Source organism: Delphinus delphis, chromosome 14 (assembly GCF_949987515.2).
Source record: "Delphinus delphis chromosome 14, mDelDel1.2, whole genome shotgun sequence".
NCBI classification, from domain to species: domain Eukaryota; kingdom Metazoa; phylum Chordata; class Mammalia; order Artiodactyla; family Delphinidae; genus Delphinus; species Delphinus delphis.
Window position 1 is genome coordinate 66,686,987 of NC_082696.1, and position 17,278 is coordinate 66,704,264.

General features: G+C 43.2%; 1 protein-coding gene across 1 annotated transcript in view; it reads right to left on the bottom strand.

Moving 5' to 3' along the window:
• The window catches only part of ANKRD6 (ankyrin repeat domain 6), a 257,505-nt gene extending 242,307 nt beyond the window's left edge, over window positions 1–15,198 (bottom strand). Inside the window, exon 1 of the mRNA XM_060030233.1 lies at window positions 15,066–15,198. The gene's annotated coding sequence lies outside the window, so the exon portion shown is untranslated. The remainder of the gene's footprint in view (window positions 1–15,065) is intronic.
• Window positions 15,199–17,278: the final 2,080 nt, after the last annotated feature.

Below are 17,278 nucleotides of genomic sequence, written 5' to 3' on the forward strand. Positions count from 1 at the left end.
GCAGCTCTTTACTCAGTTTTTGAATAGCAAATGGAGGAAAACAAAGGCTTCAGTGAGCAAACCGTTCATTAAGTATCACATAACCTAGGGTAATACATTCTGGAGATTAAGGAAATTACAAACCATTAAATCAGCATCCGTTCTTAAAGCACCTATAAAGCACCTGGACTTAGGTTCTTCCTCTCATGGTAACTTCTTCTGCTATTAACTTTTACCTTGATTTTTAAAAAGAGACAGCTACCCCAGGGCTATACTGCTCATTTTAGCTTTAATTTGTTCCCTCTTAGCATCAAGAGGCATACAGAGCTGCAACGTAAACCAATCACTTTCTCTGAAGCCCCAGTGCCAACTTCCCTATCATTATTTCTATTGAAAGCAAAGCAGCAGATGGCTGTATAGGTGCAGTCAGGCAGTCAATGATTTGATTTATACGATAAGCCCACTGCCGGGTCTCTCTGCACATGTTCAGAATGCTGATGACTAACGCCGCTGGGCAGTCCCCTTTTGGTTCCAAGCTCTCCTATATAGTAGGCAAGGCTTCAATCCTGGCTGAGTCAAGAAGCATATCTGGAGCTGTCAGAGAAACTATTTCTAGGGACCCAAAGACAAGTTGCCACAAGGGTCTGAGTTACTTGAAGTCCAGGCCACCTGCATCAGAATCTGGGGTGCCTGTTACACGTGCATCTTCCCAGACCTGATGAATCAGGACCTAGGGAATGAGGGTGGGCATCTCTGAATTTTAATAGAGTCCCCAGATGATTCTTATACATGGCAAATTGGAAATGGATTGGTCTAAGGAAGCCTACTGGAAGACAGACTGGCAGATAGCTAACTAGAAGATCAACTGAGTAACTTGCCCAAGATCACTTAAAGTCTACTTTAACTACCTCGATAGGTAGGTTTTACTAGCCTCACTATGATGGCGAACTGTGGGCCAGAGATTAAGTAAATCCTAAGTAGGAGCAGAGTTACCGCAAACCAAGTTATACTAATTTTAAGGGTTTAAGGGTCTAGTGAAAGGGTTAGCAAACTTTCCATAAAGGGATACTAAATAAATACATGAGGTGTTGTGGGCCATATGGTCTCTGTGACAGTTACTCAACTCTGCCAGTATAGTGTGAAAGCAACCATAGGCGGTATGTAAATCAATGAGTATGGCTGTGTTCTAACAAAACTTTACAAAACAGGCAGTGGGCTAGACTTGGCCCATGGCTATAATTTGCTGACCTTTGGTCTAGTGCATCTTTAATTCCAACATGGGCACCATAAAATGTAACTTTAAAAGAAATAAATTAGGACTTGAAAGATGGTAAATATTCATTATTGGGACCTCTTCCTTAGGTGGAACAGCCCAGTCTCAACTAGTAATGGGTGAATGAAACACTACTACAGGCTGACCTCGAAGACATTGTGGATTTGGTTCCAGACCACTGCAATAAAGTGAATACTGCAATAAGCAAGTCATACGAGTGTCTTGGTTTCCCAGTGCATATAAAAGTTATATTTACACTACAATGTAGTCTATTTAGTGTGTAATAGCATTATGTCTTAAAAATGTACATACCTTAATTTTAAAATATTTTATTGCCAAAATATGCTTACCATTGTCCGAGCCTTCAGTGAGTCATAATCTTTTTGCAATAGTAACATCAAAGATCACTGAACACAGATCATCATAACAAATATACTAATAATGAAAAAGGTTGAAATATTGCAAGAATTACCAAAACGTGACACAGAGACACAAAGTGAGCAAATGCCATTGGAAAAATGGTGTCGATGGACTTGCTCAATACAGGGTGGCCACAAACCTTCAATTTGTGAAAAACACAGTATCTATGAAGCACAATAAAGCAAAGCACAGTAAAGCGAAGAGCAATAAAACAAGATATGCCTGTATAGTTAGTGTAACTACTAAAGTTGTGGACCACTTTCTCCATGACTCCAGCCAAGTACTGGGATCCTTCACACTCGATATTCTCCATTTCTAGCTGTCGGATGCTGAATATAGCCAAATGGCACCCTCCTAGGCACAAAATGGCTTCAAGCAAATGAGATAAACAGATCCAAATCTTACAACATTAATTTCCCTTAGGAGCAAATAAGTAGGGCTTCCCTGGCGGTGCCATGGTTAAGAATCCACCTGCCAGTGCAGGGGACACGGGTTCGAGCCCTGGTCCAGGAGGATCCCACATGCCATGGAACAACTAAGCCTGTGTGCCACAACTACTGAGCCTGTGCCCTAGAGCCCACGAGCCACAGCTACTGAGCCCGCGCACCTAGAGCCTGTGCTCTGCGACAAGAGAAGCCACCGCAACGAGAAGCCGGCACCACAACGAAGAGTAGACTTCGCTCACCACAACTAGAGAAAGCCCGCACGCAGCAACTAAGACCCAACGCAGCCAAAAATAAATAATTTTTTTTAAAAAATTAAGATCTTTAAAGAGCAAATAAAAGTGACACATACATTTATGATTGTGTAATACATCCCATGGTGAAGACTGCTTTTGTTTTTTGAAGAAGAAGAAGAAGAAAATTTTCATACTTGCCTATTGCCAGCAGCTGGAACTAGTTTATTTTTGGGTTTCTTATTTTTGTTTTTTTGGGTTTTTTTGTGGTACGCGGGCCTCTCACTGTTGTGGCCTCTCCCATTGCAGAGCACAGGCTCCGGACGCACAGGCTCAGCGGCCATGGCTCACGGGCCCAGCAGCTCCGCGGCATGTGGGATCTTCCCGGACCGGGGCATGAACCTGTGTCCCCTGCATCGGCAGGTGGACTCTCAACCACTGCGCCACCAGGGAAGCCCTGGAAGTAGTTTTAAATTACTACGAGAATGAACCCAATAAGATATGCATATTCTTGTTCTTTGCTAATCTTCCTCTTTGCTAATGTTCCATCTTTCTCAAATGTACAATTCTCTAGGGGGTTGGGTGACTGAATAAATAAAATATACTTCATTCCTTAATAAATGTATAAAACTAGATGGCTTAATCCCATTTTTATTTACTCAACAATTATGACAAAATTGTTTCCCATATGAAGGTCTCATCCACACTTTACACTACAAAGACATAACACTTGTTGTTTGGAAAGTGAGAAATAAATAATATGAAGGCAGTTACACTGAACTGACCGGTTAAAAGACTAGCATATTAATATAAAAGATGGCTACTTATCCACCAAAGAGTTCTGTTCCCCTTCTAAAGTAAATGATTATTGGGAATTCCCTGGTGGTCCAGTGACCAGGACTCAGTGGCCCTGGGTTCCATCCGTGATCGAACTAAGATCCCGGAATCTGCATGTGCAGCCAAAAAATAAAAAATTAAATAAATAAAGTAAACGATTATTGCTCAGAAGCAGCTGTCTGGCCAGGCGCTATATTTCCCAGTCCCCATAAATTGAGGTGGGGCTCTGAACTGCTTCTGGCCAATGGAATGTGAGCAGAAGTGATGTTTTCACTTGCTGGTGAGGGTAGTTAATCTGGTTGTGTTTTTCATACTCTCTTCCCCCTGTAGGGACATGAGAAACCACATGTTGAAAATGATGGTATAACGGGATGGAAGGAGCCTTTATCTCAGAGTCACTTGCAGAAGAGCTAACCAGGAGAGCTGCTCAACCAGGAATAACCTATTTGGACTTCAGGTGAGCTGGAAATAAACTTTTACTGGATTAAGCTACTGAGATTTGAGGTGGATAAATGAGTTAAGTCATAATTTACTGAAGGGTTTCTAAGATGAATGCAAGTATTGAAGAATCACATGTATAAGAAAAACTTGAAAGTTACAGTTTTTCCCATTTATGCAATCCATTCATATGAGTTAAAAACCAGTCTGAATGACTAGAGAGTTCTATTTATAAATAAATTCTGATACTAACATCTTTTATAACAATACATCATTGCAATAGCTCACCTAAATCACTGGATACTCCACAAGGTAGAATGTGTTGTATGATATATTTATAATACATTTAAAACATAAAGTGTAAGCCAGAAGACAATCTGAAAATTAAATTTGCATTCCGCAAGGCAGAATCTACTGAACTTCAGTCATTCAGGACCACTTCATGAGTTTTCCAGAGCTGTATCTCAAGTATTATTTTCTTCCTATTTTTCTGGAGCCTAAAGAGGTTAGGGACAGAAATGGCAGTTGTGAGGCTGAGTCCTGCACACACTCTAGTTCCACATCTGCCCACTAGGGACTCCAAGATAGTTTGCTGTGGGGCTCCTCTGGCCCTTGAGGAACGGATCCTGGAGTTTGTAGGATATAGGAGAGAATGGCGGGAGGCTCTGAGGGAAATGAATTGTTCAGGCTTCTCTCAGGTTTAAACAGAAAGAAAGCCTCTGGAGGCTGGTAAGGGGAAAGATATACCAGAAAACTGAAAGGGGCTAAGACACCCAAGTGAAAGAGCCTGTTATGCAGTGGGTAGAACTCTGTAAACAACATTTTCTTGCATTGCTTACTAACCATTTTTGGGTTAGGGAACCATGTGAGAATATAACAAAAGCTATGGAATGTCTTCCCTCTCATATATACAAATGAACATTCACTTAAATACTTACACCTAAATTCTGGAAGCTCTTAAAGCATCTGTAGCCCATCAATGAACCTCAGGTTAAGAATCCCTATTTCAAAGTAAGTCAGACAGAGAAAGACAAATACCATATTTATATGATTATATGTGGAATCTAAAAAAGGAGTACAAATGAACTTACCTACAAAACAGAAATAGAGTTACAGATGTAGAAAGCAAACTTATGGGGACTTTCCTGGTGGTCCAGTGGCTGAGACTCCGTGCTCCCAGTGCAGGGGGGCCTGGGTTCGATCCCTGGTCAGGGAACTATATCCCACATGCCACAACTAAGAGTTCGTGTGCCGCAACTAAGACCCAGCACAGTCAAATAAATAAATAAATATTAAATAAATAAATAATATAATGCCTTTTAAAAAAAAAAGAAAAAAAACTTATGTTACCGGGGGTAAGGGGGGGAGGGATAGATTGGAAAATTGGAATTGACATATACACACTACTATATATAAAATAGATAACTAATAAGGACCTACTATATAGCACAGGCAACTCTACTCAGTACTCTGTAATGGCCTATATGGGAATAGAATCTAAAAAAGAGTGGATATGTGTATATGTATAACTGATTCACCTTGCTGTACACCTGAAACTAACACAACACTGTAAATCAACTATACTCTAATAAAATTTTTTTTTAAAAATCAAGCATGTTTTCAGAAACATCAAAACAACAACAACAACAAAAAGAATCCCTATTTTAGTAGGAGATTTCATAGCTGCTCCTCAGGTTGATATAGGAACCTACTAATAAATAATGCAGGCTCTTCCCTATACAAGAGAGAACACAGCTCTTTCTCGCATCTCTTCTCCTATGACTGGGGATAAGGAGGAAGAGGAAACAGAGGTAATGTCACTCCTTGGCCTTTCTGGCCATCTGCACTGCTCTTAACCTCTAGGCCTTGGTCAGTCCAGCAGTGGGGCCCCATCAATGGGATTTTTTTTTTAATTACTTTTTTAAACTTTATTTTGAAACAACATTAGTCTCACATAGAAGTTGCAAAAATAGTCCATGAACCTCAAAGGTATTAAGAGTAAGTAAAATAAGCCAGTCACAAAAGAACAAATATTGTATGATTCCACTTACAGGAGGCATCTAGAATCAAACTGACAGAGAAAGAAAGTAGAAGAGTGGTTACCAGGGGCCTGGGGGAGATGGGATTGGGGAGTTATCGTTTAACGTGTACAGAGTTTCAGTTTAGGATGATGAAAAAGCTCTGGAGACTGACAGTGGTGATGGTTACAAAACAATGTGAATGTGATTAATGCCACTGAACTGCATACTTAAAAAATTACTGAAATGGTAAATTTTATGTTGTGTATATTTTATCACAATAAAAAAATAATACAGAGAGTTCCTGTGTACCCTATCTCTCAATGATAATATCTTACATAACCATAGTACAATTATCAAAACAAGGAAACTGGCACTGGTATAATACTATTAAGTAAACTTACAGAACTTATTTGGATTTCACTTTTTCCATGGGCTCACAGTGTTTGTGTGTGTGTGTGTGTGTGTGTGTGTGTGCGCGTGTATGTGTGTGTGTAGTTCTATGAATTTTATCACATTCATGGATTCATGTAACTACCACCATAGTCAGAGTACAAAACTGTTTCAAATCCCCATTTTACAGACTAGGAAACTGAGGCATAATGAGGTTAAGTAAACCGTCAAAAATGTTACAACCAGGTCTTCCCCGGTGGTGCAGTGGTTGAGAATCCGCCTGCCGATGCAGGGGACACGGGTTCGTGCCCCAGTCCGGGAGGATCCTACATGCCGCGGAGCGTCTAGGCCAGTGAGCCATGGCCGCTGAACCTGCACGTCCGGAGCCTGCGCTCCACAACAGTGAGAGGCCCGCGTACCGCAAAAAAAAAAAAAACAAGTCTGCTCTTTGGTACTTGAATATTTTATACTACATATGGCATAATATAAAACATTATATAGTGCATCTCAACATTCTACCTAAATTGGGTCAAATTCAGAATTTCAGCTGAGACTTACAGTTCACTTGGTATTTTCTAGATAGAAAGTAAGTTTAAAAACTAACACTAGGGACTTCCCTGGTGGTGCAGTGGTAAAGAATCCACCTGCCAATGCAGGGGACATGGGTTCGAGCCCTGGTCTGGGAAGATCCCACATTCTGTGGAACAACTAAGCCAGTGTGCCACAACTACTGAGCCTGCGCTCTAGAGCCTGCAAGCCACAACTACTGAGCCCGCATGCCACAACTACTGAAGCCCACGTGCCTAGACCCCATGCTCCGCAACAAGAGAAGCCACTGCAATGAGAAGCCCGCACACCACAACGAAGACCCAACGCAGCCAAAAATAACTTAATTAATTTAAAAACAAAAAACTGGCATAAGACATGTTATCCCTTCCAAAGAAAGAGAAATAACTTTTATTTTTGTGAAAAATCTGAACTGAAAATTTCCAAGTCAAATTGTTCATGATTTATTTTCATCCTCAACAATAAATTCAAATCACTACCATCTAACCATAATAAAATAGGTTCATCTCAGGCTTCCCTGGCAGCGCAGTGGTTAAGAATCTGCCTGCCAGTGCAGGGGACACATGTTCAAGCCCTGGTCCGGGAAGATCCCACATGCCATGGAGCAACTAAGCCCACGCGCCACAACTACTGAGCCTGCACTCTAGAGCCTGCGAGCCATAACTACTGAGCCCGCGTGCTACAACTACTGAAGCCTGCGTGCCTAGAGCCCATGCTCTGTGACAAGAGAAGCCACCGCAATGAGAAGCTCACACACTGCAACGAAGAGTAGTCCCCGCTCGCCGCAACTAGAGGAAGCCCGTGCGCAGCAACAAAGACCCAACACAGCCAAATATAAATAAATAAAAAATAAATAAATTTTTTTAAAAAATAGGTCCAATCTCATGTCATTACATTTTCACCTCTCATTAAGCAAATATTTTAGTTACTCGAACATCTAAATAGTTCTATTACAGGAACAAAGTATTTTTTTAGTACATTTGATTAATAATGAATTTTCTTGTGTAATTTTTTAAACTTTTTAACTAATTTATTTTTCTGATTATAAACTAAATATATGTTCATTGTAAGAAGACTTAAAATTTCCATAAAGATGCAGAGAGGCAAAAACACCCATGCTCCTAAAACTCACCACCTAGAGGCAATCTCTTAGTATATCAGATTCCCCTGGGACTTTCCTAGAGTTAGAATAAAATGCTGACATTTTTAAAAACTGAAAACTCTAATTTACTGAAAAAAGAATATAAATTTTCTGACCTTGGAATCAGGTTTTAGAATAAGATGGTACTTTGGGTTTATATTCTAAAATGTGAATACACGCATACATAGTCTGAAAGGACTCTACACAGTAAGCTATTGATGTTCATAATAAAAGGAAGTCATCAGGTTACAAGAGGTTAACAATCTCATTAGCTCTCTTTGGCTCACAGACCATCAGGTTGATTCAAGGGCACCGATCTTTAGAAGTGAGGGAAAAAAAGAGTGTTGCTTTTACACTGTGAATATGAATGATTTCACAAAACCATACCTTTTAAAAAATAATATTTTGGTCTAGTCCTCTTAGTGAAGAGAAAACTGAGGCTCTGAGATATTTTCTAGAGCTCCACCGCAAGCTGGTGGCCAGGACTACACTACGTTTCCTAATGTCCATCCAATGTCCTTCCATCCCCCTCAAGGACTCCGGACGTGCCCCTCCATCCAACCCAACAAGACGATGGAGAACAGGGTTCCTAGAGCTAATGTGGAAAAGGTCACAACCTTGAAAGAACTAAGTTCTGTTTTCACCTCTTATCTACTTAATATCTGTAAGGAAAACTGACCTTATTCTTTTGTATTTATTCCTTTTACAAACATTTCTCAAAGCATATGTCCTTTACAAAAACAAAAATAAACAAAAAAAAAAAGCCTTGCTGATTCCTGTTTAGCTATTAATACTAGTTTACTTCGAACTACCTCTCCATTCTTAGTTACTATCTGCTGATATCTATCTCCATTAAATTCACCTTTTTTTATTTTTTTATAAATTCATTTATTTATTTAATTTTTGGCTGCGTTGGGTCTTTGTTGCTGCATGCAGGCTTTCTCTAGTTGCGGCGAGCGGGGGCTACTCTTCGTTGTGGTGTGAGGCCTTCTCATTGCAGTGGCTCCTCTTGTTGCGGAGCACGGGCTCTAGGCGCGCAGGATTCAGTAGTTGTGGCGCACAGGCTTAGCTGCTCCGCGGCATGTGGAATCTTCCCAACCCAGGGCTCGAACCCATGTCTCCTGCATTGCCAGGCGGATTCTTAACCACTGCGCCACCAGGGAAGTCCCAAATCCACCTTTTTTTAAAGAATGCTTTCTACTATCATGGACAGAAATATTTCCCATAATCTCCATTCTGGAACTGAAGACAAATCAGTGATGTAGATGAAATTAAGTCCATTCAGCTACCAATAAACTCCCAAATTTAAATTAAATCTTTTCCTCCTTACATACCCTTTCCTAGTTTTACATGAAGATATTAAGAGTCAAGCAGTTCCCAGATGGTCAACAGACACATGAAAAGATGCCAATATTGCTAATCATCAGGGAGATGCAAATCAAAACCACAATGAGACATCACCTCACACCTGTCAGCATGACTATCATCAAAAAGAACACAAATAACAAATGCTGGAGAGGGTGTGGAGAAAAAGGAACCCTCTTGCATTGTTGGTGGGAATGAAAACTGGTGCAGCCACTATGGAAGACAATATGGAGGTTTCTCAAAAAGCTAAATATAGAACTACCACGTGACCCAGCAATTCCACTCCTGGGTAAATATCTGAAAAAAACAAAAACACTAACTCGAAAAGATACATGCACCCCTGTGTTCACAGCAGCATTATTTACAATTGCCGAGATATGGAAGCAACCTAAGTGTCCATCAACAGATGAATGGACAGGATTTCCCTGGTGGCGCAGTGGTTGAGAACCCGCCTGCCAATGCAGGGGACACGGGTTCGAGCCCTGTCCAGGAAGATCCCACATGCCACAGAGCAACTAAGCCCGTGTGCCACAACTACTAAGCCTGTGCTCTAGAGCCCGCGTGCCACAACTACTGAGCCAGCGTGCCTAGAGCCCGTGCTCTGCAACAAGAGAAGCCACCGCAATGAGAAGCCCGCGCACTGCAATGAAGAGTAGCCCCCGCTCGCCACAACTAGAGAAAGCCTGCACGCAGCAACAAAGACCCAACACAGTCCAAAATAAATAAATAAATGTATTAATAAAAACAGATGAATGGATAAAGAAGATGTGGTATATATATACATAAACACATAGGAATATTATTCAGCCATAAAAAAGAATGAATTTTGCCATTTACAGCAACATGGATGGACTTGGAGGGCATTATGCTAAGTGAAATAAGTCAGACAGAGAAAGACAAATACTGTATGGCATCACTAATATGTGGAATCTAAAAAATACAACAAACTAGTGAATACAACAAAAAAAAGAAGAAGACTCACAGATACAGAGAACAAACTAATGGTTACCAGTGGGAAGAGGGAGGGAGGAGGGGCAGTATAGCAGTAGGGGACTAAGAGATACAAACTATTAGGTATAAAATAAGCTACAAGAACATATTGTACAACATAGAGAATATAGCCAATATTTTATAATAACTAAAAATGGATTACAGCCTTTAAGAAAAAGAGTCAAGCATTTTGCAAAGCACTTTGTGCCTAATATCAGATTCTAATAGTTAAACGGATGCTCAAACTTTGACTCTCAATTTTCTTTTAATTAAGAGTTGCAGACAAAAAGTAGAAAGCAATTCATTCTAATCCACATTTTATTATCTACAATGCAGTTTTCTACTTTATACCCTAAAACCATAAGGCGTTGAGTATTATCTATAAAAATATTGAATTACCATGTTGTATACCTGAAACTAATATAATATTGTTAAGTCAGCTGTACTTTAGAAAAAGAAGATGTTGAGTGTTAAATATAATCAGCTTAACCCAAGGCAAGATATGAAATTCTTATTTTTTAAGAAAGGAGCAATATGTTAAGTAAAAATAATGCTGATAATTTATAGATGGGCGTGAAATGGAAAAAATGGAATTATCAGTTCAGAAGAATCAAATACTTTCTCACACACAAACATATATCCAAATTTTATAGAGGGAGAAGAAAACCCTCAACATTATAAACCAAAACAAACAGAAAAAAATTTTATGTCAATCTGGAAGCATCGCCTATGGTTCTGTATAGGCTTCCCAATGATAACTGACTGAAGAAAGCAACAATAAGAATCTACAACTAGGCTGGGGAAACATCACTATTGAGTGTATTCTCACAAATTGTTAAAATATCACCTGGTCCTAGCTTACGCTTGGGATCTGGGCAAGGAATAGGACAAGGGAGGAAAGGTCTATGTTACCTAAAAGGCACCGTGACAGCCATCTGTGACATCGCTATCCAAGTCAACCTTTCCTTGGAGGATTAACAAGTACCACTTATTGATAGGAATTATCATGGGATGCTCTACAATTTAATAAAAACTGTTTAATCTGAAAAGATTATCTGCTCTCTGTGCCAAAAGTATATATTAAATCCTACTTGAAACATTTCTTGGCCTGTAACCTACATCCAAACTTCCCAAGACTTTGTCTTATGACAAAGTTCAGGCTCAATCCAATCAGTTATGACCTCCTCCCCAAACCAGGGCACATGGTGGCAAATGAAAATGAGTATTCCAAGGATGGTCTGAAAAATCAAAGTGTCACAATGGTACACCAGAGTTTTCTGTTTGAAAATGATAAATCATCCTATAATGTGAACTAATTACCTCATAGTTTATTTGCTAAGGTTGAGATTTCAAGCACTGGCTATTCTTAAATAGGGGCAATGACATACACCTATTACTGGACATTCATTTAGTACTATTTAACAATCATTAAAACAGCTACCATTTCTTGAGACTCCATTATATTCCAGGGCTTTGGTAGATGGTTTTACATACGTTATCTAGTTTAATCCTCTGAATGACCCTGATGAGGAAGGCTCTAGCCACTCCATTTTACGCAGAGGAGAAAACCCAGATGTAGCCCACTGTACCCAGAAGCTTAACCTGGGGCTACTTCAGGCAGACACCTTCCTTAGTAACTGATCTCTCTTGGGAAGGGGGTTTTACCTTAGACCAACAATTCCCCAACTGTGCGCCAAGGCGCTCAGGAGCTGTAGAAAATGCACAGGGGAAACGTAGGATTTTTGAAAATTTCAAGGGAAACACAGTGTACTCAATGTGCTGGACACTGAACTTACAGACTGGAGGAGTCCACAGCTTCAACATCAGATCCCATTACATTCCTATCAATGACATCATTTATCTCTGCAGAGCTTGGGTTTTCAGTGGTTGCTGTGATAAAAAGCAAGTGCTGCAGAAAAATTAACGTGGGACAGGAAATGAGATTGGGATCCAATCTGATCCCAAAGTTTGTGTGTGCAGCACACACACACACACATCCTCTTTGTAGCTGTGGTTATTTAAGAATGATATAAATTTTTTTCTCTCAGTTTATGTGCATTCTTTTTTTTTCAAACAGCTTTTGTATGTTGTTAGGATATAAATACTTATTACGTTATTTCAACCTAACTACTACTAACTACCTAAATCTAGGGACACTGAAAAAATTACTTAGATACTAAGGGGGCCATGAACCAAGTTTAGGAATCTTTGCCTAAACCAAGAAATGTCAGAATGTGTAAGATTCACAGAGGAGACCTGTGATTCAGCCCAAAGGAATAACTTAAGGTCCCTAACACAAATATCATAACCAAAAAAAGAAGAATTTAGGTTAAAACCGTTTTTAAAGGTCACTCTCAGCAGGCTTAATCCTTCAAATCCCATACAATGTCCCCTGGAAAACTGGTATTTTTTTTAAACACTTCTAAAACACATGCACACTAATTACTGTTTTTCCACTTCTTAGAGACTCAAGCAAAGCTTTCAAAATTATAGCCTCCAAGCTATGTTGAAAGAGACTGGCCCTCCCCGACACAGACAGAACACACCCGCAGAACCTGTGCCAAAGGAAACTGGGGGCAGACCCTGACAGCCAGCCTGCCCGTCCCAGCACTTTGATACTTTCAGCTTTCTGTGGTTTGCATCTTACTCTCAATATCCTGCTTTTACGTTCTACAGGAATGCTCCAGGTTATTGTGGAAAGGCTTGTTTGGAAACTTCCCTTCCACAGAGTTTTTCATGTAAGATATTAAGGTGAAAAGCAAGGGGAAAATAAACACAAAATCCAGACTATCAGTTCCTTGGGGAGAGAGAGAGAAGTAAGTGGAATGCCACAGGGAGGAGTGCTCGGGCCTGCAAGGTTCTGAGGATGCCCTGGTTCTTCAGCTGGGTGATGGGTACCCGGGTGTGCCTTGTGTTCTTCTTCTTTAATTTGCACCTCTCCGTTTGATACTTTCTGAATGTATGATATAGGCCACAGTGGCAGCACCAGAATTTCAATATGCGAGGGCCTTGGGAGTTGAAAGAGTACTTCGTCTCTAAGCAGAGTTGGATCACAAGCCGTCTGCTTTTACTTGGATTATATGCTTACCTGGAGAGGCTCTGGAGAGGCTGATGAGTTTGAGTGGGAAGCTAAGGTTAATTTTTGGTGCCACCACCGCACAAGGAGTCAACAAATTAGCATTTTGTTATCACCCTTGGTTTATACCTCCCAACAACATGCAACCAGTTGTTTTCTGGGCTCTTACTCCTTTACACCCTTCTTCCACTCTCCCCATCTCATTTAGGACCTAGAGAGCAGAAAACTCTTCCAATTTTAATTTATATCCCTAATCAAAAAAAAATTCTTCATTTACCAGATACTAAGCACCTGCTAGGGATGAGGAAAGCTAAATATGTATAGTCCAGCACCTACTACAGCAGAACAACAGGTTGCTATTGCCATTTTAAGGATGGGAAACTACGTCAGAGACCATCAGTACACTGTGGGACCACCGTGGACCCAGGGGTGTTTGTGTCACTGCCCAAGTGCTTCCCACTTCCATTGGCCTAACAGACATTAGCTCAATGTGAATGAATATCACCATCCAACAGACTCACAAAAAGGATGCCCAACCTTCAAGAGCACTCTGCCAAGCTTTTCACTTGCATCATTTCACTTAATTTCTACAACCGTACCCCCAGGCTATGTGTCATACACCTAGTTTACAATTCTAAAAACTGAGGTTTAAAGAAGTGGGTCTTCCGATGTCACACACCTAACAAGTGGCATCAAGACTCAATCTCATGACCCCAAAGGGGATCTCTCAACCACCACTTAAACCATCTCACCATGCTTTAGGGAAAACATTCTTTTTTTTTTTTTCTTTTTGGTCTGTGTTGTGTCTTCGTTGCTGCACGCAGGCTTTCTCTAGTTGCAGCGAGCAGGGGCTGCTCTTCTTTCCAGCGTGCAGACTTCTCACCGCGGTGGCTTCTCTTGTTGCGGAGCACGCAGGCTTCGGTAGTTGTGGCTCACGGGCTCTAGAGCGCAGGCTCAGTAGTTGTGGCACACGGGCTTAGTTGCTCTGCGACATCTGGGATCTTCCTGGAGCAGGGCTCGAACCCGTGTCCCCTGCATTGGCAGGTGGATTCTTAACTACTGCGCCACCAGGTAAGGCCCAGGAAAACATTCTTGACCCGCTCTAGGAAACGGACGCTCCTCTAGGGTCACAAATAAGACTCCACTTCCCCTCCCGCCCCTCAAATCTACCGGAAGCACCACACCGAAATTTCCAAGACAAGTGTCCGGGAGCTGATGTCTGAACTCAAACCAAACAATGTGCTCGCTCCCTTGAGCCCGGGGAGATGCCACTTTCTAACTCTTTACAGAGCTTAAGTCCAGCCAGAGCGGACCTCCCCGGGGTAGGGCAGCCCCACGGTCCGGCGCCTGCAGCCCTCTGTGGTCCTCGAAGGGGTGAGGGAAGGGGTCAGGCTGCTGTCGCGTCCGAGCCGAGCCCGGTCACTCGGAGGCCGGCCCGCAGGCCCAGGGACGGCGGGGGACGCTGGCCACCAGACGGGACCCTCCCTTACGCCCGAAGACGGCCGGCCTCCGCACCCGGTCTGGGACCCCCGCCCCGCCCCCCACTTTCTACAAACTCTTTGAGCTCACTGGAGAAAGAGGAGGGGGACGAGCAAAGACGAGAAAGTTCTCTGCCTCCTCCCACCAAAGTTCTATATTCTAGGGAAGCAACTGAAGGAAAGAGACAAGGGAGGTGCCCCAGGAAGGACCCCCCCCCCACGCCGGCTTCCCCAGAGGCCGCAGAAAAGGGGGCAACGCGCTCTGTCTGGGACTCCTCCCCAAACAGACAGCGACCTGGGGGCGCTCCCACCCGCGACACGGTCCTCCCGGGATGAGAAACCCCCCGAGAGTAGGGGACGCCTGTCCTGGGATGAAGAGGGATCTCGAAGGGACCCGGCGAGAGCACACGGTACCTTTCTCTCCGCGCCGCTGGGACCGACGCCGGCGACAGCGTGGGGGGCGAGGGGAGACGATGGGCACGGGCTCCCGCTGGCTCCGGCGGGCCCTGGGCCTCGGCGCCGCCCAGCGCCGCCGCCTCCTGCCGCCGCTCGCCGGTCTGCGCTCCCCGCTCCCGCAGGTTACCTGTGGCCGAGCCGCCGCGCCCGCCGCCCGCTCGGCGCCGCGCCCCGCCCCGCCCCGCCGCGCCCGCGCTCCTAGGCTGGGGCCGCAGCGCCCCGCAGCGGCCGGTCAGGGCACGGCAGCGGCCCGAGGGGAGGTGGGGCCTCCAGGGCCTTCGGGCTGGCCTTGGCCTGCAGCCAGCTCCCTGCTGGGCCGCTGCCGCTTCCGCGCCCTCCTGAGAGCCATCCTTATAAAGAGGGAGAGGAGCGGCGGATGCAGTTGGGTGAGGTTTTCCTGGCAGGGGTTGCCAGGAGGTTTGTAGGAGGGAGAGGGGATTCGGGTGGAGAAACCATCCCTCAACCTGTGGCCAAGTGTGTATTTCAATATGTTCGTAGTTCACTTAACCGGGATGTCTCAGAAGCTGAACAACAATGATGAATGATCCAGGCTCATTAGAAAGCTGGAGAAAAGAAAGGAAGCCTTTATTCCAAAAAGCTTGTCTGCTAATAGCTTGTCGGAAGCATCCCATACGAAACGGGCAAAAGCATTGAACGTTCCTGCCTCCTATATTCAAATCACACTTTACATACCATTAACTCGGTCTGGTTTTGTCTGTTTTTCACAGTCACTACTTCAGTATCTAGAAGAGTTCCCTGAACATAGCGAACACTCAGTAAGTTATTGTTGAATGAATGTATGAGTAGGACCTCATTCAACCTTTTGAAGAAGCGCGACAGGTATCTGCTCTCTGAACACAGAGAGCTGGAGAGGGAGGTGGGGAAACCTAGAATGGAGTTTCGGTCTTCCCTGAGCTTATTTTGAACCGGATTTTTCTTATCCCCTCTGAAATAGGCCTGGTTTCCAGGGAAAAAGAAACATGATGATCTCCTACTTTTTCTTAAGATATTTGTCTCCCTCTCTCCTTCAGGGAACATTAAGCAGGAGAAATCCAAACAGCCCTATGCATACCAGGAAAGGGTAAGTGCTTGATTTTCCTCCACTACTTCTGAACTTCCCCCAACCCCAAAGGCATAGCTAGGGTTTTACGTGGCAGAGTGTGAAACCTCTCTTCTGAGTATCCTTTGGCTTTCTTCAGATTTGCCCCCATCCCTGTCGCTCCCCATCTAAAGCTGTTAGAACACATTTTCTTTCCGTGCTCATCAGCTCTGGATTTCTCTCCAGGCAGGTCACTGCTGAGTTCTAGGTGAACCCCCAAGGTCAAGGTAAGCACCCATTACCTTTCAACCTGATCATTTCCTTCTTATACTTTTCCAGATTAAAGACTTTTCCTAGCTATAGTCCCTTGAATAAACAACCAAAGCTGGAGTGCTGCATTCCTCCGGGAAGCTTTTATGACATCACCACAAGGTCGAGATGAGATGGAGTTTGAAGTTACATTCATGGGCAGTCAGAGCAATTGCACATTAATCCTGCTGAAAGGAACAGAAGCCAGCCTGTATGACATGTGAATGCTCCTGGGAACTGACGGGTCTGCAGTTGTTCCCGGACATTAGTTAATGGCAATTCCTGGCAGAGGGGCCTCATGAGAGCCAAAGCAGTCAGTGGGTGAGCTGCTTGGAGATCACGCTTGCTTGTCTCCAAGTGGGCACACAGTGTTTGGACACCTAATGAAAGGAGAATCCTAAAGCTCCCTGTATATGAGGGAGGCTCCCAGCCTGCAGTTCCGTTCTGCCTCTCTGTCCAGCTCCATCACAGCCAGCCTCATACATCCACCCCACTACTTTCTCCTTCTGCCTCATGAGAAAAAAGTTCTACTCTACCAATGACAGCTTTCACTGTTCTATGAGAATATAATCTGCTCCTATTTCCAGCAACATTTCTTTAACGAGTTGACTGCACTAGCTGTCTTTTGTGACATTAGCTGCAGTTGGTCCTTCAGCCTACCATTCTGACTTCCATCCCTTGCTAAGTCTTCCACTCACGAAACCTTACATGTGCCCCTCCGTGATCATACCCTCCTTGTCCTCCAGAGGAAACCACAGTCCGTAATTTTATGTTAATAATTCTCCTATCGAGGGCTTCCCTGGTGGTGCAGTGGTGAAGAATC